This window comes from Furipterus horrens, unplaced genomic scaffold, assembly GCF_987537825.1.
Source record: "Furipterus horrens unplaced genomic scaffold, mFurHor1.1.pri manual_scaffold_6, whole genome shotgun sequence".
In the NCBI taxonomy this organism is placed as follows: Eukaryota; Metazoa; Chordata; class Mammalia; order Chiroptera; family Furipteridae; genus Furipterus; species Furipterus horrens.
Window position 1 is genome coordinate 151,761,512 of NW_028327176.1, and position 27,952 is coordinate 151,789,463.

The 27,952-nt window shown below is 39.8% G+C and overlaps 1 protein-coding gene across 4 annotated transcripts in view; it reads right to left on the reverse strand.

Annotated features, from left to right (window-relative positions):
* The window catches only part of FYN (FYN proto-oncogene, Src family tyrosine kinase), a 206,101-nt gene that overhangs the window by 84,295 nt on the left and 93,854 nt on the right, over positions 1–27,952 (reverse strand). For 3 of the 4 annotated variants that reach the window (XM_090279766.1, XM_090279770.1, XM_090279765.1), the window contains one exon: positions 26,130–26,198. The exons of the other annotated variant lie outside the window; for it this stretch is intronic. The gene's annotated coding sequence lies outside the window, so the exon portion shown is untranslated. The remainder of the gene's footprint in view (positions 1–26,129; positions 26,199–27,952) is intronic. 4 annotated transcript variants of the gene reach the window in all.

The following is a 27,952-nucleotide window of genomic DNA, read 5'->3' on the forward strand; positions in this document are numbered from 1 at the left end:
AGGAAGGGTTCAAAAGAAACAGGGAACTGCTGTCCCACTGTGTACCCGGACAAAAAGGGCCGGTATCCAGCTCAGGAAAAAAAAAAAAAAAAAAAAAAAAGATTTTTAAGAATTTGGGGAGGTTTTGCAAGTATTATGAAATTTTCAGTCCTCTCCCTCTTTCTTCATAGTTTCATTTTCTTTTTTTTATAAGTTTAGGTATAATTCACATGCAGTTCAATGTGTAGATGCCAAGTGTACAGTTCAACAAGTCCTAACAAATGTACATACCCATGTAAACTAAGATAGAGAACATTTTCATGTTCACCCTAGGAAGACCCAGCAATGCCCCTTTGCAGTCAATCCCATCCAAGGCAACCACAGTTGTGATTTTTACCACCGTAGATTAGTTTTGCCTGGTCCAGGACCTCATATAAACGTAATCATATTCTTTGAGTCTACTTATTTTTGACATTTATCCATGATAATGTACATGTCAGTAGTTCATTATCGCTGAGTAGTATAGTAGTTTTTATGACTTTACTCATTATAGTAGTGTTATTGCTGAGCGATATTCCATGGCATAAATATGCCAGTATTTGGGTATGTTTTTAATGGCTCTCTCTTTTCCTAAAGTATGCAGCTGCCTACCCAAGGCAAAGAAAAAAGGGGGCATGGTGTGCAAGGTCAGGTGAAGTGGCCGACTGTTCCCTATGCTGTTACGCAGTGACTTTCTAAGTGGGCTTCATCTTCAGAACCTTCTAACAAACAGTAATGAGAGCTAAAACTTCAGGCAAATCAGGAAAACCAAGAGATAGACCATTCCTTGTATTATCTTAGTACTTATGTCTGGATCATAAAAGCAGATGAAAAATAGTTCCCAAAAGAGAGATGCCAACTTACAGAGAATTCGGATATTCAGGCTGAATGGTTAGACAAATAATCTAGATGATCACAATATTCTTTAAGAAATTAAAATGTGTCCACAGAGGCCTGCACATAGCCAAGGATTCTATATTCTTTTCCCACCTAAGTGTCAATATTTTACTCTTTCAAGGAGCACTTTAGTAAGTAGACTGAGGAAGTTCAGCAGAGAAAGAAAGTGATTCAAGAGAATTTTAAGAATTTACCAGTCTTCAGTAAGAGAGCTGTACTTATGTCATGAGTGCCAAGTCACTACTCGGCATGATTTTAGTTGTGTTCAGTCAAAACATGATACTTGGAAGCTTCAAGGGGAGCCCATGGACTCCAGCTACAAGGGTTTATTGGGTAGCAGAGGCAAAAGCAGAAGTCAAGGGAAGAAGGGAGTTATCTTGCAAGTCTTATATTAAAAATTTTTTCCCTTTCTCCATGGAACTGTTTAAAGAAGCAACCCAAATGACACCCAAAACATTATTCTGCCTTCTCTTGTACAGTTAGTTACCACATTCCACTATGGAAATCATACATGAACGTCCTCCAATGACTTGAAACACACTATTTGGGTCAGCTCTGCATGCTGCCATTGTTTTACTCTGCCTTTGAAACGAGCTAGTCATTTTGGATCCAACATTCCTGTTATCACTGGAAGTGAGGCTGGTTCACACAGTCATGCTGAAGACATACTGCAAACAAAAAGCTCTCAGCTCTGGGTGGAGCCTGGTTTGGTTCCAAGAATCATGTGGATAATGTCCTAAAAAAAAAAGAAAGCTGGCAGGCTTTCTTTCCATTTTTCAGAACAGATACACCTACTTGTTCTCTATTTTGTCCATCCCATTTTTCTGAAGCAATTGCAAAGTAAATAATAACAATAGCTATCATTTTTGTTGTGCACTATGTGTCAGATACTATGCTTTATACTTCATTCTCTCAAGTTTCTGGGGGTAGAAACTTCAATGATGAGAAAAAGTCTCAGCTTCTACACTATTCATTACTATTCCATGTGTTGCCTTTGCCTAGATGGTGGGGGGTGGGGGATGGGAGCTGTGAAAGATGATGCATGAACAGAAAGCAAAATGATCCTCTTCTTTGATCTCTCTCCTTACATATTTTAACATTAAATTTTATAATTAGATCAAAGTGAGAGATGAACTGTTGAAAGCTACAACTGAAGTTTAACAATTATATCTTAGAAGACTGTTAAGTATACTGACTTGGGATACAGGTTTTGGAATGCATATTCATTCCAATAACTAAGTTACAGTTCAAGATATCTCATAAATAAAAGCCATTTAGAGCATTATCCACAGGAAACAGCTGCAGCTGCTAAGGGACTTTTGACATTAAGGAAATACGGAACTTTGTGGAATTCGAGGAAGGCAGAAGTAACATAACATAGAGCAACGCTATCTTAGCAAGAGTTGGGCATGTTTTCAATAGATACACTCATTTGATAGCAGTTTATGCTTGCTTACCTCTCTCTGGGTTTTCAGGAAACAAGCATGACCTACCAAGAGCAAAAATTAAAAGAAATGTGAACTAGACATAGAGACATTTACAATTCAAGAGTTAGGGGCATGTGGTTTGTTGAAAAGCTTTTGCCTCTTCAGTTGCATAGACCTCGCTGTCCAATACGGTATGTAGGCACTAACTGCATGCAGCCGGTCCAACCTGAGATGTGATGCAAGTGTAAAATATATGCATATAACCAGATTTCAAAGACGCAGAATGAAGAAAAGAATGTAAAATATCTGATTAATAATTTAAAAAATATTGACTGCATGTTGAAATGATAATGTTTTGGATACACTGCCTTAAAATATATTATTACATCTGTTTCTTTTTTTTAAATTATTTATTTATTTGTTTATTTATTAATTTTTGTTTTTAGAGAGAGGGGAAAGGAGAAAGAGAGAGAAACATCACTGTGTGGTTGCCTCTCACTCGCGCCCCCAACTGGGGACTTGACGTGCAACCTAGTCATGTGCCCTGACTGGGAATCGAACCAGCGATACTTGGTTTGCAGGCCGATGTTCAATCCACTGAGACACAGCAGCCAGGGCTACATCTGTTTCTTTATTTTTTAATATAGCTACTAGTAACCTGTATTACTGAGTGAATGTTAAAAAACAAAACAAAGCAAAAGCCTGTGTTGCCTGCAACTGTGGTTTGTATGATATGTCTCTGGACACCACTCAATAATCGGAAAGACTGACCCAGGTCAAAGACTTGGGGTATTTGATCAGAAGTGCTAAACTATCTGGTGACGTATGTTCCCTGAGAGGTGAATAAAACGATCTAATAGAAAGCAAACATGCCTACAGCTATCCTGCCCTGACCCATTGGGGACCCTGGGTAGGCCACTCACTCTTCCTGAGCCCAGCCTCTATGACTGATACAGTTCATTATCAATATTTCTTCTAGTGTTAACATTTGAGTCCGTGGTAAATTCCTAAGGGCTGGTAACTCATGGGTGAAGGTGAAAATAAAACACCCTGTATTTTCTCAACATTTGCAGCCCCAAATGTTGTCTGCTATCTCTTACGTTATACACTTTTGATTAAAGCTTTCTGGACAAATAGCTGAAATTTAATGGCAGTAATAATTATGTTTATATACAGACTGGACTACCCTGACGGAAGGATGATTCCATTTGCTCTGTGTAACCAAATAAGTCGGTTTTATTATGATAAAATTAAACTTTTAACATGAAAAAACTTTAGGAGTTACTGAAAAACCCAACAAATACTTAATAAAAGGAGAACCCAAAATGTTCTAAAATATCCTGGAGGGTGGGGTGGGTGGCAGAAGAACCAGTTATTCTTTCAGTTCAGGTTCTACCCTGTTTCTATGTGCTTTCAAAACATCTAGTTATCTGCTGGAAGTTATTCCGTAACTCTGAGGCAAATTATATTATACACTTTTTATATGATTTTAAAGTTTTTCCTTAAAGGGTAAAATGTCAATAGCTCAATTATAACTAATAGGGTAAAGCTTCAGTACAACACAAGATAAAGAGCATTCATGACCCCATAAATGTCTTACATAAATGTATGCTCAAAATCTATGGGTGGAAACAAATTTGGAATTAAGAAGGTGTAGGCGTAACGCCTATCCTGTAGGATGGTAATCTTGCTTATGATAAGGCCTCCAGAAATACTGCATGATCTCCTCTGGAAAGAATTCGTATTTTACATCCCCATTTCTGTAGAACTTCCCTGTTACACCCAATTTAAATCTGACATCTTTACCTTCTGACAGTATAGTGACAGTGTGTGCAATTGTTGCTAATGCACTCTCTCGTTTTGAAGCAGTCCTTGCTTTTATTCACATGGCTCTGGATTCCTTCAGTTGTGACTTTCTGTAACACGACCCTATCATTAATACTGATAAGATTGCCTATACTAGAGGTAACCCAAGAAATATTTGGTGAGAAAAGAAATGCTAGACATGCAGGCTTTTCCCTTCTCTTGCTTTCTTCTTCTCTCCTTTCTTTTATAGTCAGTCTATCCACATCATGCCAATATAATTCATGCCATTTTAAAAAAACTAACATTGAAGGAAAGTTGGAAATCCTGCCAAAACATATGACTTGTGCTTCAGCCATTCCATATTTTGGGGCAAGTTTTTTACAAAGTAAAAAAAAGGTTCCAACATCACAGAACAATGAAAGGATAGACTGGCCTCCTTCGCTTTTGAAATTGGTGGTATAGGAGTTGGTCAACTCATGAATGAGAGCAAGTCTCTGCAGGTCTATTGTGCAAGATAACAATTGGACTTGAGAAAGGAAAAAGTGACCCTGCATTCCGTTCCCCTTTTCACTATTTACAGAACCACACTTGAAGAAACACTCAAGAGAAACTGATGAAAAAGAATAGCTTCTAGATGGCTTTTCCTAAGCATTTTATACTTTTATTCCTTTGTTCTTCTCTTGTTCAACCTCATTCCCAGTTATTGCACTGTTGGGGGGGGGGGCACAGGGACAGGACGCCTGGGAAACATAACACATATTAGCCCATCTGTTTTCTCTGTGAATTCTTTTTAGCATCTTTGCATGGCAACAGGAAGGATGTGGGCTCCTTTCAGATTCGAATATGATAAATCAAACCTATCTCAGGTTGACAACATCATGCTTCTGTTAAACTGTAGTCTGAGAAAGCCAGAACCTAATCTCTAGGTGGAGTAACCACTTCATCCTGGGGCTTAATCTTTGTTTTTAACATCAGATCCCTAGTTCATCCTTTATTCAAAATAAGTAGAGCCAAAAAACAAACAATTGGGATTTTTAGATTTGAAGACCAATGTTTCCAAAGTAGGTATTTTAAACTGTGTGGGACAAATGTTCCCAAGTGGCAGTGTCTCCTTTCAAATGATATCTGGAGCTTGAAGACTGTGATTGGAAAAATCCATCACACCCCTTTCCCAAATTTATATTCCTAAGCATGCAAAACTAAGGGCTATTACATTTTTAACATAGCAACTATCAAATATGAGACTTCTGTTCTAATTTTTAAAACTGGATGTTTATTACTAATACTTATATATAAAGATCAAAGCAAAACCATGGAATAGAATATGGTACAGTGCTTGACAAATACCTTATTATTGAATTTTGAAACTGACTCTATTATTAATTTTATTAGTCAAAACTTCATGATCTCGGAAAGTTATTTATCCTCTCTTGAGTTTCAATGCCAGCCAGCCAGACAGCCGTCTATCTGTCTAACTGTTTAGCAGGTGCTTCGCCCTTGGTGAGCTAATAAGGCCAATAAGCTATTGTCCTAGCACCAAACAGCTTTTGATAAAACAAGTACACAAATGATTCTACATCAAGAAAACTGTCACTTGGAAGTTACACAGTGCTCACAGAAGCTTATTGAGGAAGAAATAACTTCCAATGGAGGGATCAGTTAAGCTTCACTGAGGAAAAGCATTTAGTTTATCTCTTGAGAGAGGAGAAGACTTATAAATCTAGAAATGTGTTAGAATATTCCTGTGCTCAGGAACATTCAGGACAAAGATGGGCATCAGGAAGGCCTAGGAGACGCTCAGGGAAGAGTGGCGTAGGACTGGGGGAACGGGGAGGTGGCTGCTTTGAGCAGATTGCCAGCCGAGAGATTTGGAGTGTGGCGGGGAGTCCCTGAAGAGTCCTGAGCAGAAGTGACTTGGTCTGGCATTGACAGCTCTAGGCAGGATGGCTCAGCCAAAGGAGCACCTGAAAGAAGGACAATCATTAGGAAGCAGTCTAAGCCAGTGTTAATGAATCTTGATTTAGGGAGGTGATGGTAAGGGTCAGGTAGACAAGGCTGTTGACTGGTGGACTGTCGGGACTGGGGGATGTAGTTTGTCTCCAACATTCTAGCTGACATAGTCTAGTATTTTCCAGTTTAGCATAAGTGAGGGAAATTGTTAAATTGATTGGCCACAAAACAGGTGTAAAAATAACTTTGGGTGAAATTCCGTCCTATTTCTGTACTTGTAATCTCAATATTAATTGGTCTTATGGATAAATTAATCTCATGGAAAAGTGTCAAGGAGTGCTAGATGAGGGAGAAGCCTAAATCTGGGTAATCCTACTACAATGTTTCAGGATTTGTTCTGACCTGCCATATAGGATGCTTTCAGAGGAGGAGAGTTAGCCCACTTCTTATTGTGACGGGGATTAGAGATGTGGTTCTTCATGAATTTCAGCAAGTCATCACCCCAAAAGCCCTCTCATAATCCTTGGGAATAAGACAGGAAAATGTGGGCTGGATACTGAGGCAATGAAATGAATAATAATATTTAAATGGGGCTGATCAGTGAGTGCAAGTCCACCTAGAAGGTGATCTCTAGGGACAAAAAAAGGGCTCTGAGCTCGTAGAGAAAGATAAGGAAAAAATACTTGATAAAATGTTCAAATGCAACAAATTTTTGGAGGGATATGAAATGTTGTAGGGGACAATTTTAAGACACAAAAATGTGATGATAGGCTATGTCATAGGCCAGAACTGAGATGATAAATTAGTGAAGGGAAATGTGAGGAACTGAACAGAACACTTGCATAAGAGCAGGATGGGGACATGTGGTTTAGCAGCAGCCCGTGTGAAACAGATCTGGGGGTGTTCACTGAAAGGCATTTCAGTTTGAGGCAATTGTTTGACCTGGCAGCTTAAAAGCCGGTGTGACCTAATGTGGTTTTTACTGAGATACATAGCGTTAGGCCTGTCCTTACTTAAGTTGGGACTCCAGAATCACTTAGAGGTGTGAGTGCTTTTGATATAAATGCATTGGGTAAAGATGCTTTACAAATCCAGCTTGGCTTAACCAAGGAGAGAGGCTTTGCTCCTTATCGTGGAGGTCTTCCCTAAGTTAGGCTGAGTTCAGGAGGTTAACAGATCACAGTTAAGAAGGTGCCAAAGCAGAGGCTGCATTTATCCATTCTTGGCAAGTCTGAACTTTGAACGTTTAAATTCCAGTGATAATAAAATTTTAGGCACCAAGAGACAGAGACCAATTCAAAGGGCTGTCCCCTCTATTCCTTACGAAATAACAATGCTAAGCAATATTAAGATATTACCTGCATTGTCTGTCTGAATAGACACTCTGGGTCCCAAGCAGGGGTTTGCTTTCTTGATGGTTGGAGAGGATTATGAGGATAAAGGGTGAAGTGCCTATGCCATACAGCCAATTCCCCGCAAGCACAATACTACCATTCTTCAGTGTATAAACTGTGGACTCCGGAACTTTCAAAACTAACACTTCATGTCAGCAAATAAAGGGCAAGTTTTTCCCTGTTCTCTATTAGAAATATAGAAAGCAAACCATCATAATTTCTAAGCAAATTTGGATTTTATAAAATACAGAAAGTTGTTGCTATGCGTTGTTCTTCCTCGTGCAACGTTTCACTGATTTTCAAGAAAGGATAACATGGGTCTTGGTGCATGTGATTAAGAATAGTAGGCAAGAGTTATGGTCTCTCATTCTTAATTGCTTCCCTTGAGAGAGAAATCATTATATGATAGAGTCAGTGGATTTAGTCTCAATATAGGATATTTTCCTGAGGTGCTTCCTTAATAATTATCCAATAAAACATTCCTTAAAACATTTACATACATACACACATACCTGTGTGTATATAATTTGTGTAACTTGAAAATCTCTATATAACCTAGAACTTGTTCAGAAAACATTAATCAGGATGTTAAGAAGACCTGGAATTATGTGGGGGAACTGAAATTGTTTTGCACAGAGAAGATGATCAGCAGTCTTTAAAAAAAAACTGATAGGTATTATAAGGAAAGAACATTTTCTTTTTCTTTTAAAGATTTTATTTATTTTTTTTAGAGAGAGGGGAAGGGAGGGAGAAAGAAAGGGAGAGAAACATCAATGTGCAAGAGAAGCATCAATGGGTTGTCTCTTGCACACCGCTAACTGGGAACCTGGCCTATAACCCAGGCATGTGCTCTGACCAGGGATCAAACCAGCAACCTTTTAGTTCACAGGACGGCACTTAAGTAATTGAGTCACATCAGCCAGGGCTGGAAGAATATCTTCTTGTGACTCATTGTAATAATAAGAACTTCCCAAAGATGGTAGAGACTATCTTGACACCAGAGATGTTCTGGCAAAATTTAGATAAACAGATATCAGTTGGACTAGATGAACTTTAAGACTCCTTCCAGCACAGTAGCTCTAAGATTTTACGATACTCTTCTTTTCCCCATGTTGAAGCTAGCAAGGTAATCTGAGGCTATATGCCTTGGGGTCAGGGCTTCTGAGAAATTGGATTCCTGGTTGCTTAGAAGCCAAAAGAAGGAATCAACATTCTGTCAGTGAAAAGTTCTTTAACAGTCTTTCTGGGACGTAGATAACCAGGTATAAAGCAAATCATCAGAATTATAAGGACAAAGGACACACTCAGTGAGTGGATTGATAAGTTTATAAAGGATTTGTTTTTTGTTTAAAAAAAAATTTTTTTTTTAAGAGATAGGGGAAGGGAGGGAGAAAGAGAGGAAGAGAAACATCAATGTGTGGTTGCTTCTTGTGCGGCCCCAATTGGGGACCTGGCCTGAACTCAGGCATATGCTCTGACTGGGAATCGAACATAAACAATTTAAATAACACAATCAAGAGGTTTAATCTAATGGGTATATTTAGGACTCTGTCTCCCTAGTCCCTATTAGAAAGTATGCATTTAAAAAAAAACTCACGCACTGTTTTGAAAAGCTGACCACATATTATGCTATGAACCAAGTCTCAATAAATTTTATGATACTGGTATCACATAAGCAACATTCTCTGCAATGATAGATTTTTTAAAGTTAGACTCCAAAGCAAATGGTTACTAAAAAACTCATTTGGGAATTTAAAATCACACTTCTAATAACTAATGATTCAAAGAAGAATTATGATAATTAAAACATTCTTAGAACTGGATGACAATAAAAATATTCCATATTAGAACTTCTCAGATGCTGCTTAAGTTGTACTTAGAGAAAAATACTTAAGCCTTATCCTAGACAGGAAAAAAAAAAGTATCCAACTGAATAAGTGAGAAAGTGAACGAAAGTAAATCCAACGAAATTAGAAGAAAAAAGTAATAAAGAGGAGTAATTCATAAAATCAGGAAACAAACATTCATTGGAGAAGATTAACAAAGGAAAAGCTGTTTATTGCAAAAGATTAATAAAATAGACAGTTCTCCAAAACTGATCAAGTAAAACAGAGAAGTTAGTCATAGTAACATTAGGAATGAAAGAGAGAACATAACTACATTTTTAGCAGAGATTTTAAAATAAGAGCATACTATGAACAACTGTATGCCATGTTTGAAAATCTTGGTGAATTAAAGAACTCACAGAAAAATGCCACTTACTACTGAAACAAGAGACAGAAACCTGAATATTCTTATAACCATTAAAGAAATTGATTAATCTAACTACTCATTCCTCCATTAAAGAAAACAAAACCAATAAACATTTGGATCAGATGGTCTTGGAGGAAAAAAAAGACAAGTTTCATAGATAAAAAGTGGGGAAGCACTAATATAACCTTCGTACCAAAATCAGACAAGGAGAGTAGGAAGAAAATTATAGGCCAATTTCTGATATAAACGCAAACATAAAAATCCTAAAAAGAAAACCAGCAAATTGAATCCAATAGTTCATAAAACATATTTTGGCTAATTTGGATTTTTACAGATAATGCAAAGAATGGTTTAACTTTAGAAAACTGATAGTAGTAATTATCTCATTCTCAGATTAAAAGAAAAAGAACCCCATTATCTTATTAATAGGCCAGAAAAGCATTAAGTAAAATTCAACACTTACTTGTAATTTAAAAAATAGGAACTCATATCAAACTAGGATCAGGAGACTTTTTTAACCTAATGAAAAGTATTGACTAAAACCCAATAGTAGGCAGGCATCACACTCAGTGGTGAAATGTTAGTAGCCTTCTCTTTAATTCAGGAACAAGCTAAGAAGGTATGCTCTTTCTACCTCTTTTTAGCTCTGTACTGCAGGTCCTAGCAGAGTGGTAGGACAAGAAAAATAAATACATAAAAGATTAAAAAGGAAGAACTAAAACATAATTATTTATACATATGATTGGTTATACAGAAAACTAAGAGCGATACAGATAAATTGTATATGAAAAATTGTGTTCCTATGCCCCAGCCACAGTTAGACAAAGTAACTTAAAAAAACAGAACACTGTACTTATTTTTCTTGACCTTCATCTCTCCCTCTTCAACATGTCTCACCCATAAGCACGGATAAAAATTAATTAGGTAATACGATTAACCTAATGGTATTACAAAACTCTGACAGGCGGGGGCATGATTTCATGAACATTTAGAGGATTCCTCTTTAAGTTTTATGGTTCTCACAGAAAAATTCCATTGGAAAAAAACCCACTGAGATATTGTAGATGGGGTTACCTTGAACTGTGGTGAATCAACCATGTTACTGGTAACAAAACACAGGCAGGAAGTTCCAGGCCTCTGCAAATCAAACTCTGCCTCACAGGAAAAATAAGGTTGACACCTTCTCTTCTACTCGGCTTTTAGTAAAGTCAGCAGGAACCAGCCCTCCCAATGTCATCCCACATCACGAATGAGGCAATGTCCCCACATTGACAAAAGGTAGGTAGAGAGGTAGAAAATTTCCTGAAAATTTGCTTTTTCATCTACATGAACATAATATTGAAGGTTACTTAATTTTTTCGTTATTGAAATTTCACAACAATCAAGCTCAGGATAACATTTTTTAAAAAAAGATAAATGTAAATTGTTATTTACAATTTTAAAATTTATTTATTATTTTTTAAATTTCATTTTAAAATTGTTGTTCTATTTCAGTTGTCTCCCATCTTCCTCCTGTTGCTCTCCCCTGACCTGCCCACCCCCACCCCACTCCCACAGTCAATCCCCACCCTGTTGTCCCTGTCCATGGGTCATTTACATTAGTTCTTTGACTATACTCTTCCCCTTCTTCCCCGCTTCTCCCATTCCTCTCTCCCTCTGGTCACTGTCAGTCTGTTAAGCTCGGGATAACATTAAAATTCCACAGACTACCAGATCCGACTGAGACCTTTAATTTCTTATTCTATATTCACATATATCTACCAGCGTGGGGCTTGGACTTGCTGTTTTTAACAGTCTTAGGGAAGCATATTATGGCACATACAATTCTTTTCAATTCAGGGTTGATTATCATTTTTGAGGAAATGACAATAAAAAGAAGATAAAACTTCATGAAGAATGTTCTATATTCATTTGGATCTGACTGGGCAATTCACTCAATAAAAGCAAGATTATCTGAATACACTATATTAAGATGTTTGAAAAAATGTTTAAAACCTAATTCATTTGAAACAACAAAAAAGAGCAAAAATAGGAGAATGGTCTTCTATTTGATTGATTAAGTAAATTACAGTAAATTCCAATAGTGAAATAGGACATAGGGCTAAGATCATATTGCAATACAAATATATTGACACTGAAAAATATTTATGGTATACTGACAGCCAAGTTAAAAAAATAAGATATAACACACTGAATACAATTTAAAATCATTTTAAAATCTCCCAAATTCACATTGGGAAAGGACTTTGAGCAAAATACTAATGTGTGATAATCTCTGACTAAAGAAATAATAGGTGACTTTTGTTTTGTCCTTTGTATTTTTCTGTATTTCCTAAGTACTCTGCATTAGGGGTGTGTGTTGATGCAGATGTTATTTTAAAGAATTCATCATGATGAAAATATCTTGTGTTCAAATAGTATAAATTTCTGGAGCTCTCCAGAACACTAACAAAGTAAATAGTTTCATAGTAGCCAAAACAATCAATAAAAACTGTCCTACTGACAGTCATATGAGAGGCTCTTCTTTTCTTACTCCTGTTTGACCACTGAAGTGCTAATATGTGGCTTGGAGTATTATCAGTGTTCCCAGGAGACACTAGAAGTGCTCAGTGCCCAACCCAAGGAGACATTACTTCCCTTAGCTTATTCTTGCACCATCAGCAAAGGGACAGTGCAGAGCCCCCAGCACAGCGTCTGAGGTAGCAGGAAATTAACGAGAATTCTGTGCATGAACAAAAAATTCTATTTACCATCTTTATAAAGTCACTTCCCTGCTCAGCAACCTTCTTCAGCTCTCCAGCTTGGTTTCCAAGCCTTCCACACCAGGGCCCACAGACCTCTTCCAGCAGTTTCCCACTGCCCCAACACTATCTCCACCCAGGCTGGAATGTACCCTCACACACTTCCCACATCTCACTCATGTGCCACGCCCCAAGCCAGTCTTACCCACCTGAAGCTTCCTCTCAGCTTCGTAGGCTCACATCAGTCTCCCTGTCTTTCGATTCCTTGGCTTTCCCCTGTCATTGATCATGTGAGGGTGAGGCTTCATGTTGTGTCAGTGTTTCCTGTGCAGGGCAGGTCTCGTAAGGGTCAAGCCAAGTTCTGTATCTCTTTGGTTCTCCTTATTGCCTTATCCTAGCTCCCAGTACGGGACTTTAATGTAGTAGGTTCTCAAATCCAGGAGATAGACTTTTAAGGTGGGGTGACTCTGTTGGTACTTTTTCCAACAGTTTTATGAGCAATTTATCCCTTTCAGACTGTCTGTCTGCCCCCTTCCTTCCCACTCTCTGCTCATCCCATCCTTAAGAGAGCGAATATTTTCCATGCTCATTCTTCTCAGCCTATATCGATATGGTTTCCTTGAATATCTTCAGCTCTCATTTAGCTGCACTAACGAATGGCAAATCACGAACACAGACAACCCACAAGGGTGCCTGTTCCTCTCGCCTTCTGGCTCCCAGGCACCCTGACACTCTGAGGGTGCTGCACCCTCTGTGCCTGTTCCCATTAAAGACTTTGTACCTTTCAATTTCTTCCTAATTCTTCTTGCTTTTCAGGACTTTGGGACTTCACATTATCCATTTTTACTCACCCACTCATTCAGCACCTAGTTACTGAGTGCCTTCTGTTTGATCAGCACTGTTACTTAAACTCACAGTTGGAGGTCTTGTGTCCCCAACTAGACTGGAAGTTCCCTGATGGCAAAGGCTGTCTGCTACAATTATTTAAATATCACCAGAGGATCTAGTAGTGTACTCATAAAGTGCTTGGAAAATAAGAACCTGATTGACCGAAACAAGAAAGAAAAAAGGAACAAAGCAGAAGGCTGCAGTTTTCATTCGTGGTTTGACTAGAGATGATATAAAGACAAGGAAAAACTCAAGACTCTAGGAAAGCGAGTAGAGCCTTTATTTCTTTTTCCTGAGCCCCTGCCCAGACCAAACAAGACAGTGAGGTATGTAAAAGCACTCTTCACATTGCAGAATATTTTACAAATATGAGTGCCATCATCATCATCATGACACACACAGCCATACCTCGGTGAAAGCTTTTATTCCAAATAATAATCAACCAAGTCGCCCCATTTTGCACACTCCTGCAACCAGCAGCAAAATACTCCCCAAAAAGAAAAGCTGACATCCTGACAAGACCCAAATGGAAAATAAAATGAGCAAGAACAGCCACACACTGAAAAGGAGCAAACTCGCCCTGCTTGAAGAAAGAAAGACTAATTGCCTCCACACTCCTCTGCTCACTTCCATCTGCTTGCATTAAGGAAGCCCAACTACTGGGCTCCTGGCAGCTGCAGAGAAGAAAGGAAATGCTTCCCAAGTGTGCTGCAGCAGGCAAGGACCGAAGGTCCACAAAAGGCAAGGACAGAAGGTCCACAAACAAAGCTAAACTAAAAATCAAACAACAGATTTAATGTTTGTTATGCAAAACTGAGCAAACAATCTCTCCTGGTTTTGAGACCACATGAAATAACAACGGAAATCATTCTCAGGGAAGGCAGCAGCAGCAGGCGTGGGCAGTAATGCTACAGTGGTCTGCTTGTGGGCTGCGAAGCAGCTAGGAGCCTCCCCCAGGCAGGGCGGCGCACGGGGCCCAGGCTGCAATTAGGTTTCCTGTAGGGAACTGACTGGGAGCACATGCACCCACACTCCTTAGTGTGGTGTAACTCGGCCTTCCTTTGGGCCCGCCCCTGGCTAAATTCCCAAGAGGCAATCTTCGTTTTTAGAAATGCCAACCTTTTGATTCTGGTCGTATTTTGATCATTTCTCCTGGGCCCTCCCTACCTTAACCTCACCACTCCCACAGTCTCCAGTCTGGTCCTATCCTCACCCTTTTCGGGCTGCCCTATTCTTAATCTTAAGACCTTCCGGAGGAAGCACCCTAAGGAGCAATCAGATAGTATAAATTAAAAAAAAAAAAGAAAAGATCACAGCTTCTTGGATAACAGGCAGTCCACTTTTAGATGATGAAACTGTGGTGTACAGATGCCAAGAGACAAATGTGTTCACACCCCCAGCTACAGGCAGGAATATGAGCCCAAATTCCACACCTACAATGTATCACACATACGACAGAAAAGGGAACCCAGAGCTTAGTGGCACTTGCTATAGGCCTAGGATTATGCTGGGTGACTTCACATACTTTATCTGAAATCAAACCTTATAATAATTGTATGAACTGGCCTCACAGAAATTAAGAAACTTCCCCAAGTGTCACAGCCAGTAATGGTGAAGTTGGGGTTCAAGTCCAAAGCCTGCTCTTGTAGCCTGTACTGCCTAGACACTTCAGGATGAAGGAAGTAATTAACTCAAGAGACAGGTACCTCTCGAGGGCTTTAAATTCTGCTCAGGGTATAGGGAAAGGAGAACAGCAAAATAGTATGAACACCAGTGAGTCACATGGGCCCCAAGATTCAATAGGAGTTCTGGAAATCAGTAGGAATAACTGTTACTGGAAACTTTCTGGTGTGGGGATCCTGGAAGATTCTGGAGAGATAAGCTTTCTTCTGCCTAAGCAGCTCCCTCCTCCACAGAAAGCTAGAGCTAGAAAGGCAGGGCTTTTCCCTGGGCCAGGAGCACTTGGCCTCAAGCACTTAAGGGCAGGTTGGATAACACCAAGGGCAGCCAAACTTGGGCTGCAGAGACATACAGGCCTCTCTGCAGGAGTGGGAGAGTGGGGCCTGTGGGTCGCCCAGCCAGGGTCTCCTTGTACCATCAACAACAGAATGCCCTGAGGAATCCCCTGGACAGGGTATCTTTGCCTCCAGCCAGCACCCGAACACAGCAGGCTGCTCAGCTGTTCCTGGCTAGGCCAGTTCCACATCAAAGCAGGGTCTGCATTACATAATGGAGTTGTGTGGGTGGCTCTATGTTTATGATGTAGTGTTTAAAAGAAGGGGAAGGGATTAGTCAAGGAACATGTATGAATGACCCATGGACACAGACAACGATGTGGGGATTGACTGTAGGAGCAGGGGGTGGGCTGGTTGGAGAAGGGCAAAGGGGGAAAAATTGGAACAACTATAATAGAATAAACAAGAATAATAAAACAATTGATTATACCCTTCCACACCCAGAAATGGCTTCAACACCTAGGCTACATGTATGTACAATGTCTGTTGGGTCAATGATGGAATCTCTCCTAAGTGGCTGGAACTGGAAAAGAGAACTGTCCAGTATTACGTCCAGTTCTGGTCTTGCATGAACAGCAACAGCGAGGAGGCGTCCTGAGCTGTCCACGGTTGAGGGGCCACCCTGGGAGAGGCTCTGCTTTTGCAACTGGTTTTCTGAGTTCTCTAAGACTTCACCGATTAATGTTGATTGGGTACATCATGTAATTTCTATCCCTGGCTTGCTACTAAGATTAAAATTCAACCAAGTCTCAAATCTGTCTCTTTGGAGCAGATACCAATGGAATAGGTATCTGAAAACAGCTTGTATGTTTTGTCCACTGCTTGATGGTTAACATAAAGTTTGCTTCTCCTAGGATTGCCCCCACCTCCAACATTCTACGGTGAAAAATTTAAACAAAAATCTTTAATAATTTTACACTGAACATCCATATATTACCACTTAACTTTTAATGTTAACATTATACCATATTTGCTTTATCACATAGCTATCCATCTATCCATACTGTAAAAAGTTTTAACTACACATTTTTTTATGGTACTTATTTTTCTAAAGTGCAGCTTAGGGGGAAAAGCATGCTTTTAAAACAACTCTGGGTGTGAATCCCTGCTTGAGTGCTTATGAGCTGGGAGATTTTAAGGCAGGTATGTCATTTCTTGGAGCTTTAGTTTCTAAAGTCATACAATGTAGGCAACACGCACAGGGGTGCTTTGAAGATTAAATGCAGCAAGGCAGGGGGAGGAACCTGGAAGGGCAGGTAACCAATTTTTAGTTCACAGCTATGCTCTCTTTCTCATCTATGATACAAATTTGAATTAGTCAAAAAATAATCCAGATACAGATGAAATGAGAATGGCAGAATGTTGGTAATTGTTGGAGCTAGGGGAGGAATACATGGGGGTCTATTATGCTATACTGTTCATTTTCTATAAATTTGAAATTCCATAATAAAACAACAAAATGTTAAAATATATGAATTGGTCACTGGCTTTTTCAAGAGAAGAAAAAAAGGGATCCAACATTTAAAAACTGTAACAAGGAACCTCTGAGAAAGTGAGAAATGATGACACTGGGGTCAACAGTGCAAGGTTGGGGAGGCCCCAGGTCCTCCCACTCTCATGGGTGAGGTGGGGAGGAGGACGAACAGGACTTGCGTGGCTTGTAAACGTTCCCCAGGTGGCAGGTTCACTACCAGGCGAGAACTTTTGTACTGGCAGAAAAGTGAGAAACCATACTTTCCATCATATTAATTATGAGAAATATTGTGGACAATGAGTAACATGCTGGGGTGAAGCATTATAGTTATTATTTATTGACTAAAAACTTTAGCTTTAAGAAAAGTAAGAATCAATCATGAGAGACCCAAGTTAATTAGGTCTGACCTGGGTCCAACTCAGCTTCTCTGTGCCTCAGGTTGTTAACCTGTAAAATGGGAGGGCAGGATTAAATTCCTGCATGGTAGGGTTGAAGCAGAGGTCTTTGCCTGCAGTCCTTCTCCATCACTCCAAATCTAAGAATAATCCTGTTAAGAACAATTAGAATTAACCTAATAGGTCTTTATCCTCAGCCAGCACTGTGCCAACTGAGGCACGTCCTGGGAAGTACTACCATTCATCTGTGTCAGTTCTGCTTCCATTCCTCTCATGGGAACAAGCCTGCAGATTCTCCCGTGACTCATTAACACAGTTAAATACACACAAAGAACAAGAAGTGCAAGGTGGTTTAAACAGACAGACTTTATCCCCTTTTTATGGAATCAGAGAACAATTTAAAAAAAAATCCTACAGATGATATTCAGAGGGTAAAGTATTCACTTTCTTTCAAAGCTATAGATGAGCTATCTGCTGTTGTGCTATTAAACTTCTAATTAATAAATACCAGGTTTTATAATAAAATGTCAGTTAAGTACTACTTCCATGAAACCTAACTTTCCCTCTCTTCAAAAATCAAAAACCCGTCAAATCAAATCTCAAGAATATTAATTCGTTTAAAAGAGAAAGTTAAAAACAGACAAGCAATGTATTCCATTTCTAAACAAAGCCTTGGCTGACTCAAAGTGGCCTTCGCCAGCAGCAATGTGGGTACTGAAAAGTGATGATTCGACTGATGAGTGTCAGAATAGTGTGTGTTAGCTGCCAGCATTAAAAAGCTGGAATTGTTAATATGCTGATCAAGATTTCTGATAGTGCTGGGCCCATACCGTTTGAGACCCAGTAGCACCTGCCCCTTTTAGGTGTGTGTGGCTTGTGTTTTTCCAGCTGCAGCCCCCGCCATTTGACCTTCCTTGTTCATGGACCTACCCAGTCATGTAGGCATTTGTCTAAGGTCTAAGAACTGTAGGGTGGGAGACACAACCAGGGTTGGGGATCAGGCAGAACGTGGAAGAGGAGGAAAACCCTGGCTCTCTAAGCCTGACAGATCTGGATTGATCTTAGCTCTACCATAGGAGCTGTGTGACCTCGAACAAGTATTTTGCTCACTAGTCTGAGCTGTTGTGTGGGAAGAAAGTGAAAAAATTTCTATAGGTAAGGATCCTGTGTGGTATCTGGTGTGTAGTTAAGTGCTCTGCTAAAGTTACTCCTTCTTATCGCAAAGGCAAGAAAGAAAAATGTTTGCATAATCTATTATCACAACAAAATTTAGCTGATCACTGGGAATGTAGCTAAAAAAATTACTGTTGTAAAAAGGCCTTGATCATGCACTATAAATAACTGAGGAAGAGAAGCAAAAGGTAAAAAATACCAGACACTATTTCAATGTAATAATGATCAAGACACAGGAGTCATGTCATTTTTAGTCAAAAACTGCTAAACACTCGGCATGGTGTGGGCAGGTGCACTTGTAAATGACCATCAGGAAATGGGCAAACACCCATTGAAAGTCTTCAGAAAAATTCACTGATGCTGAACATAGCCTCTCACAACAACGCCAGCTGGTTCATTGATACAGATGGATTCCTAGAACACTCACTGAGTGGGGAAGGCTGTACTACAAGGGCCTTCCCTCCAGAAGATAATTCTGGTTTTTTTTGGGGGGGGTACACCCTTGTAGAAGGTGAGATAAGTTAACAGCATCCACTTCCTGATGTGATATAATATCAAGCATGCAATGCCACCTATGAAGCATTCTTGTCAAAAGATGTTAACCTGCATCTAACAATTTCGGCAGCCGTCCGTCTCGGGAGACGATGGTGTAGCTTCTTAAGAGTCTATCTGCACCGCCGAGAATGGTTGTGCAGTCCGACTCGGGAGTGACACGGTATCTGTCTCCTCCCGTGTTGAATCGACATCTTGCAATGACGCTGGAGTGTCCTCTCCAGTGAAGCTGAAGCTACAGAGCCTGGGCAGGAGACCCCCCCTCTCTTCGCAGCTGAAGGGTCCAAGGGAAAGACGGAGTCAATACAGCTTGGCTTCAGGTGCGCCGCAGGAGTTGCCGGTGTTGACTACAACGTCAAACCGCCTTAGGGACTCCGGCTCCGGATTTTCTGTCGGGGTTTACTCCCTTAGCCTTTCCCCTGAAGAGGTATGCCGCAAGGCAGCGGAGGTTTTTTGGAGTCAGAGTTTTCCTTCAATAAGCTTCTGGATATAACAATTTTCAGGAAGTGAGGGGCAAGTTAACATCATGAAGAAACAGGCAGTCCCAGAGTGCTAGACATCTATGCCAAAACTAGCTGGAAACAATGAAGAAAGTCTGGATATGGACTTGATAGTAGATTATATTATGAAATAATTGTTAAATTTCTTAGGTACGGTAATAGTATTGTTATATAATAAAATGTCCTTATTCTTAGGAGATACGTGATAAAATATTTAGTTAAAATGTCAAGATGTTTGCAACTTTCAAGTGGTGTAGCAAAAATTTATACAATGTGCAATATGTATTATATATATGTAATTAGAAGAGGAAATTAAGAAAAACAAATGTGGCAAATTTAGAACAGTTGGTGAATCTAGGTGATGGACATATAGGTGTTGGATTTATCATTCTCCCAACTAGCAAAATAAAAAATTGGGAAAGAAACTGGAAGAGAAAGAAGAAGAAAAAAGGGAAAGAAAAAAAAATGGCCAGATCAAATAATACTACATTCCCCTTTTTCATAATCACCTCAACATTTATATTTATATTCAGGTCAGCTTCACTATGTGCCTTTCATCCAATAAGTTTTTATTTTTACCACTTTAAAAAATTTCATGTGTGCTCATTCAAACTGATGTAGCCACTGTTTTGGCTTCTTTGCTGCCTGACATCAAAATCAAACTTTAAACAAAGCTCCAAGAGCAGGCGATAGAAATCGACCAGGTAGGTATGAAGCCAAAGATATCATATCAACACCTCCTGAAACTGACACCTAATTCACTATCTGGATGGTTTTAAGCCGGTAAGACTGGATCAAAGGCTGTGGGTGGGCATTCCCTTGGGCTTCGATCTTTTCCAAAGATGGTACTCTCTCTCCACCTGCATGAGGTGCTGACAGAGGAATGACAGGTATAGGGTGCTGGTCAGCGAGCCACTGAGGTTTTAAAGCTCTTTCCACCTGCAGTGTGCTGAGTCCGAGTTCTGGGGCAGACAGCAGCATGGCATATCCTGCACAACAGCCATTCCGAGTTCAGCTGTAATGCCTGAGAGCATAATGAATTCTGTGATGCCTTTAACATGGAGAGGGCCAGAAAGGGCCTGAATTCAGAGAGCGCAGGTACAAATGTGGCCCTCCTGCACATTAGGCTCTACTGCGTATCAGCTGCACAACCTCAGAGCAGTGTCTCCCAGTGGGGGCACAATGGTCACTGTGCCCTGTGTTGGGGACAACTCTCCACTGGGCAGGACTGACCCAGCACTGCAACACTAATCATCCTTACCCCACTTCCTATTTCACTACATGCCAACCTGCCTCCAGTCTTTGAGAGGAGAACAAACACCCACACTCTCAAACACCCCCTGCCTCAGACACAGGCTGAATTCTCTGAGCCTCAGATTTTATCTGGAAATAATACCTGTTTCACCACCCAAGAAGTAGTTTGGGAGGAGCGAATATGCCACATCTCCTTATAAACTTAAACTAGCTATACAAGTGATATTATAATACACAGTCACACAGGCAGCCTGCCAGCCAGAGGCAGGACTATGGGGTGGTCCAACCACCTGGGTCCCAGGTGGGATCGATTCCAGTGTTAGCTGTCCAGTCATGTACTAGCATACTCGACAGCTACTTATTCTGAAAACATTTCCCCTCCGTAACTGGGAAATTTTGCTTTATAAGTGTTGCTGCAGATAAAAACCACACCACAGTGTGAATTTTAGAGTGAAAGCTGATGGGTACATAAGTGGGCTATTGCAGCTTGCAAGTAGGATGGCAGTCTCAAAGTAGCTTCCAAGAATCTGGTTTAGGATGTCACCTTGAATGGGCAAAGAATTACTTCAGGGAGCAAGAGAACCAGGTAACAGAATACTTTCTCATGCACACCAGAGCAGGGAGAAGCATGCACAGGTCTGACTTACAAAATGACAAACTGATCTGCAATTTTACATCTTCAGCAATGCTTGTAGAAAGGAATCTTAGAGGCTGGGCAGGGCTGTTGCCTACAACCCCATATGGAACTGTAAGCCTTGAACAAAGCTGAGAATGAAAGCTGGAGCAGTGAGTGGCACAAATTAGTGTGCGTAAGAGCCTTAAGCATGAAGACACTCACCCACAACAGGGATTCAACTTCTGTCTTGTCTAGAGAAGGCCCAGGGACCTGCACTTTTAAACAAGCTCTCTGGGTGATTCAGATGCAGAGGGGCTGCAGATTGCCTCTGGGAGAACACAAACACCTCTCCAGAGATTCTCAACTTTCCCTCGTGGAGCATCCTGGCTCTCATTTTGTTGCCTTCATGAATTCATGTAAAAGTGCTTCTGTGCCCTTGGGTCTGGTTGGGCTTTCGGGCTATAAAATTGCTTGTCCTTATTCTTTATGTGTGTTTCTCTCCAGTCCCTGCCCACCCTACCCGACCCCCATATTGTGTAATCGAGAAGCTAATTGTTTTGCTGATCTAATTTCTCCTTTACCATTCACTTTTAAATGAGGACTAGGATGTGCTGACTGGGCAGAAAGTCTGACCCTCTTTAAGGCCAAGGCCTCAGGAATTAACAGGGAAATGAGGGAGGCCACCAGAGGCAGAGTGGGGAAAGGGTGTAAGTCTTGAAAAAGGAAAGTGAAAGCAGACGCCCACTTTAGGTTATCAGCCTTTCTGAAAGAGCAAGGAAATGACCCACAGGAATTACCCAGGGGCTGGAAATGGGGTTCAGCAAACAAACAGCTGTAAATGTATAGTTTTTCTACAGATACATTAAAATATTTAACACCAACATGGTATTTTTATAGTCTCGCTTGACTCTGCTTACTATTCAGCTTGGGTATATTCTCCAAATTCTATTCATCTTAAAAACAGCAGACTGATCATGTTTAAGTCCCTAAATCTCTGGGCTTGGCCATCTGAAATGAGATCTTTTATCCTTCTCCAGCTCTCCAGAATGCATTTTCATAGCATTCTCGCAAGAAGAAAGATTATCAGAAAAAGAAACATGAAGGGGAGTAAAGTTGAAAAAATATCACACCAAAGCTTCTGGTAAGAAAACATTTAGGTCCGCAAGCACACACCACACCCTTTCTGGGAAGCTACTACTGTTCTTGAAGCTGGGTTAGTGGATTCCAAAATATACCTCACAAACAGCACAGTTATCCTCCCAAAATAGTCCCTATAATTAAAGTCTTTTCAAGTGGATTGTCCTATATCACAACTTGACGTATGTTGCTTTCATCTCCCTGCTGAAGCCATACTGGGCTACAAAGCCTCTAAATGACTTGTGGTATCACTAGGAAATTGATGCAAATACACAGCTCTGTGTACCAAAATACTCAATCTTAATCATCTGTAATAAGATCTCTCTCCTCCCTAAGCACATTTTTATCACACTAGACTCTCTACCCTTGATTCAGAAGGAAGTACTAGCCCAGATTGAAATGCCGTTTTTATCTCAGAGGTCATCTAAAGACAAACACATCTGAAGAAGAGGGGGTTAAAATTTAAAATATAAGACAATCTCTTTTGTGTGAATGCCGGAATCATGTTGTACGAGTCTCGCTTTTAGCTTTTGTTGCCAGCTGTCAGTATAAGCCTTCAGACATCCATCTGTCTGAATTTCATTTAGATCATTTTTTGCTTACATAGTTAATGTAAGAGGTAGCTTCTTAGGAGCCCTTTTAGACCTATAATTCTTTGAACAAACTTTTTAATGTTTTCTAGTTAGCTATATACATATAACTAAATGTCAAAATATTTAAAATTTTAAACCTTTAAAATAATGAGTAATTTAGACATTAAATTTTTTTTTTTTACTTCTATATTAGATTTCTCAGCCTCGGAATTATCGTTTTGGGTTGGATCGCTCTGTGTGTTCAGCGCTGTTCTGCACATTGTAGGATATTTAGCAGCATCCCTGGCCCCTACCCACCAGAAGCCGGTGGCACACACCGTTTCTCCCCAAGTGGTGACAATCAAAAATGTCTCCTGACATTCCCATATGTCTTCTGGGAGAACAAAGTTGACCTGGATTGAGAACCACTACTTTCTCTATATTTATGTACTTATGCATGTCCCCAAGCATGGGCAGGAAAAATATATATCTAGATTTTTCAAGGCATCCACAAGTTTAGTTTTAAGAATTTCAAACTTCCTATGACTCATAATGAAGAATCAGGATCTGTGATACACTACTATTCAAGAGATTTATAAACAGCACTGCTGCTGTCTCAAAATAAGGGGGTGTGACCTCACTTCGGTCAAGACATTTAAAAGGATGAATCTGCAACCCGATCTCCTGGATTGCTATCCTCCCTACTTTTGGGAGCTCCATTCTTAGAAGACTACTCTTAAGAAATCCTTCACAATCCATTACCAGGCACTCAGAACTGATTATGAAGGAAGAAAATTATGGTTAGTGTCCATTAATATCATCCATAAAATCAATGGCCCACTGTACTCCTCCAGGGCCAGACCGCCTCAGGGGCAGCATTTTTAAAGCTGGGCCCACCCAGTGTGAAAAGGGACATGAAAAACAGATGCTTCCTCAATGAGAGTTGCAGGGTACGGAGAGGTAGGAAAATAACACCAGAACACAAAGAGTCAATGAATAGGAGATGGTAGGTTCAGCCCAGAGAAGAAAGGGTGAATGAGGAAGGAGATCATCTTTAAATATCTGGTGAGCTGCTGTGTCGGAAAGTGAGTAACTTGTCTCTATTTGCTTAGAAAGTGACTATGAGCAGTAGGCAAGTAGGCAGTTCAATAAATATTTATCTCAGGTCTTCCAGGTGCTAGGCACTGTCCAGGTACTGCAATGACAGGAAGGAAGAAGACTCAGTCTCTGTCCTATGGAGTTCATTACTGTAGTTCCATATAAGGACTGGATTGCTTCTCCTCCCACCCATCTCCCTCCCTATTTCTTTTGAACAATTTGAGCCAAATGCCCAGGTATTTGTCTAAATGCCTTTTTTGTTTCATTAAAAAAATTAAAGTTTAATTAACAAACAGCAAAATTCACCCTTTCTATAAGTTTCACAAACACATACAGTTGTATAAATACCACCACAACCAAGATCTGGAACAATTTCCTCATCCCCTAAAATTTTCCTGTGCCCCCGATTATTTTCTTAATTGGAGCAAGTGCCTTGGGGCAATAGCAGGCTCCTCTCTGAGAGAATGTGAATTTCCCTCTACAGAGATACTGTAGAAGAGACTTGTTTAGCTAGTGGAAGACTGGGCCAGACAAACTTGAGATCAGGCCCATCCCTCTGATTTCATGAAACTAGAGGGCTGTCACATGGACACCTGATCTTATAAACACTGGTATCTACAGTGATTTGGTTCATTTTCCCCAACCACAGGTAAAGGCTCTACCCCAAAGCCAAATTATTTTGGTCAAAGCTCAAAAAGTATAAAATAAAATAAAAATAAGTCCAATCTCTGTGAAAGCTACATAATAAATAATAAACGTGGACAAAAAGAAAAAAGAAAAAAATCAAAAGCCAGGTTTGGAAATGAAAACCTGAATTTGGTAATTGAGGTACAAAGCAAGAGTAGCATCTACTCACAACCCTTCTTTCTCTTCTCGTTTTGTTTAAAATAACATGAACTCTAAAACTAAACAAAGTTCAAACAATGTGACTGCAATTGGCTCTAAAGGTGGCAGGAAGGGAAGTTAAATTAGCCATATTTGCTTAAGAATGGGTTAACAGGGTTAGAGAAGACAAGCTGTTGAGTTCCTACAGCTTGTTATGGAGCGGGCAATGGAGGAGGGACTGTGGTGACCAACTCTGATGTCCCCTATGACAGCAAATGGGGCACAACCAACCCATCCCCAGCAGCCCCTCTGCTGGGAGATATGAACACCTTTTGGTGGCTTAACCACAGTGGCAAATGTCCAGTTTCCAAACAAGCCTGTTCTGTTATCAAGAATAACTGCTTTATTGAGCATCTACTATGCCCCAACATTACCTAGTTCACTTTATTCTCACAATCACCTTATGAGGTAGGTAACATTATAAGTCTCATTTTATAGATGAAGAAACTGAGGTTCTGAGATTATGCAACAACCAGTTAAGTGTAGAACTTGAATTTTAATCCAGCTCTCCCAAACCCAAAGACTATCCTTTTTACTATTGCTAGCAAGATCTTCTGGGTGGTTGTTGAACTGAATGATCTTGGTCTCTTAGGCCACTGTTGTGCTGTTTTGTAGGCTGGCTCCCAGGAATGCTGCGTTCTTAAGTCCCTTTAATTTCCCATTCCCCAAGCAGCTAATTGCTTGTTTCTCTCTCATTTCAACCCAGAGGCCATAAGGATCTCTCTGCTTTAGGCTTCCCATTTTATTTCACTCTTTTGGTCTGCAAGTTTATTACTCATGTTCTATGGCTGATTTAGAACATAAACTCAACTGTCAAGGGTATTCTTTACCCTACATCCAGCAGCTTTTCTCAGTCCAGACTTCTTAAGTGTTAGAAAACTCCATATTGCTTAATAACATCAGCAATAACAGGAAAAAAAAGTCCTACTGTCAGAAAAGTCCAATTGAATGTCATATTTAATTATGAAATTGCATTTTGTCTAAGTTTAGTGCAGATTTAAAGATGCACAGAACAAGACAAAGGTTTCCCTTTGTGAGCACCACTTTACAAAAAAGTATTAGAAAACAGTGCAGTGTCACTTACCAAAATTTCCCCCAACTACACAAACTTTATATACACCACATGTCTTCTAATACAGCTGCTGGAGTGGTCCTGAAAAACAATACCACAACAAAAGGATAGATGTATCATTAAAGAAGTAATTTTATATATATATATATATATATATATATATAGTGTTTCCCTTCTGGATACCACACGTCTTCCCTGTTTTGGGCACCTGTCAATGTACCAAACTTTTACTGCCAGATTTCTTTTTGTTCTTTACAGGAAGATGACACCAATTTACAAATTAACTCAACACTCACTAATACCAAATAAAAAAAAAATCTGGGGAACAAAATAAGCCAGCAACTATTCTTATACTTTATTTGAATTTTTAACCCTTTACAATAATTGAAGACAAGAGAACAATGCAAAAATATCTGAAGTTGAACTCATAATATTTTCTCCCCAAACCAATTCCTCTTTTCTATTTCTTTCAATAATGCACTCCCTTCTCATCTGCTGGCTGTGAAACTCTGATTGTTCTTTTCTAGACTTCATTTTATTGTCTGAAAAATATGAATCATCATAGTGACATCACAGGGTTGTTATGAGGATTAAAGGATCTAAACTTAATGACATGAAATGACATAGAAAGGCTTAAAAGAGCATCTGGCACAAAGTAAGCACTCAGTGAATGCGAAGAGCGATTTTTACTCTCCTAGTCACTCAGATCTGAAACCTACCATGGCCTTCCTCACATTCACTGTAAACCACGGCCCAAGCCTGCCTTTCCAGTCCTGCAGGTGTGCTGAAACTCACGGCCTTCTTCTCTCCATTCCCACCATTACTCTCTCTTTGGCTGGCAAAAGTCCTGGCAGAGACTGGTCTCTGGCTTCCTGTTTCTTCCCTTCCAATCCCACTCTTCTGGCTCTGCAAAGCAGCCTTTCTAAACACAATTTAAAGCCTCAGTGGAAACACTTTCCACTGCTTCCTATTACAGTAATGTAATATGAAACTACCCATAATTTCTATTGGCAATGAACAGCTAATACTATTTCCATAACAGAAGGAAATGTTAGATTTCAGTGAAGAGTTAATGAAAATAAAGAGAGAATTTTTTCCCTATCCAAGTTCACAAACCCCCTGAATTCCATTCATGGACCCCAGGTCATGTCCCTACTTTTAGACCTAGTTTAATGTTCATCTTCTTGAGCTCATTCTATCTTGATTTTCCTAATTTGGGATTACCTTACTCTTCTTTATTATTATTTAAAAATTTTTTATATTAGTTGATATGGATACTTTAAATGTACTATTTCCTACTTTTCAAGTTGTATGTCTTTAAGTTGTAAGAGCAGGTCCTATTGTTTCCCATTTTTTAAATTCCTCCCATGGCTAATAATGCCTTGCCTTCTAGCAGGCACAGTATGAAGGCATTTGGTCAGCACTGTTTGACTTACTCAGTAAATAACAGTGCATTCTTGCTTATCCTACACAAGCTCAGCTAATATTAATATTACCATACATCTCTTTGACAGCCTAGGAGTTCCTAAATATGTATAACGGGCACCTAAACATCCTATATTTAGAGTATAAAGTACTGAAATTAGGCAACAAAATGCTCTCTTCCTCTACTTTTTTCTCTTTAGAGAGTAATTGCTTAGTCAATGCTGTTGACTGACAGATTTCCAGGGAACAGATAATGGAACAGATAATTCTTCAATCATTCTACCAACACAAGGGGTGCCTGTCTGACATAAGCCTGTCTGAGAATCTCTCAACCTTCAGGGCCTTTGCATAGACAAAGAATAGCTGGTGCTTTGCTAAGCACAGGTACCTTTATGCTCCCTTATGACTCA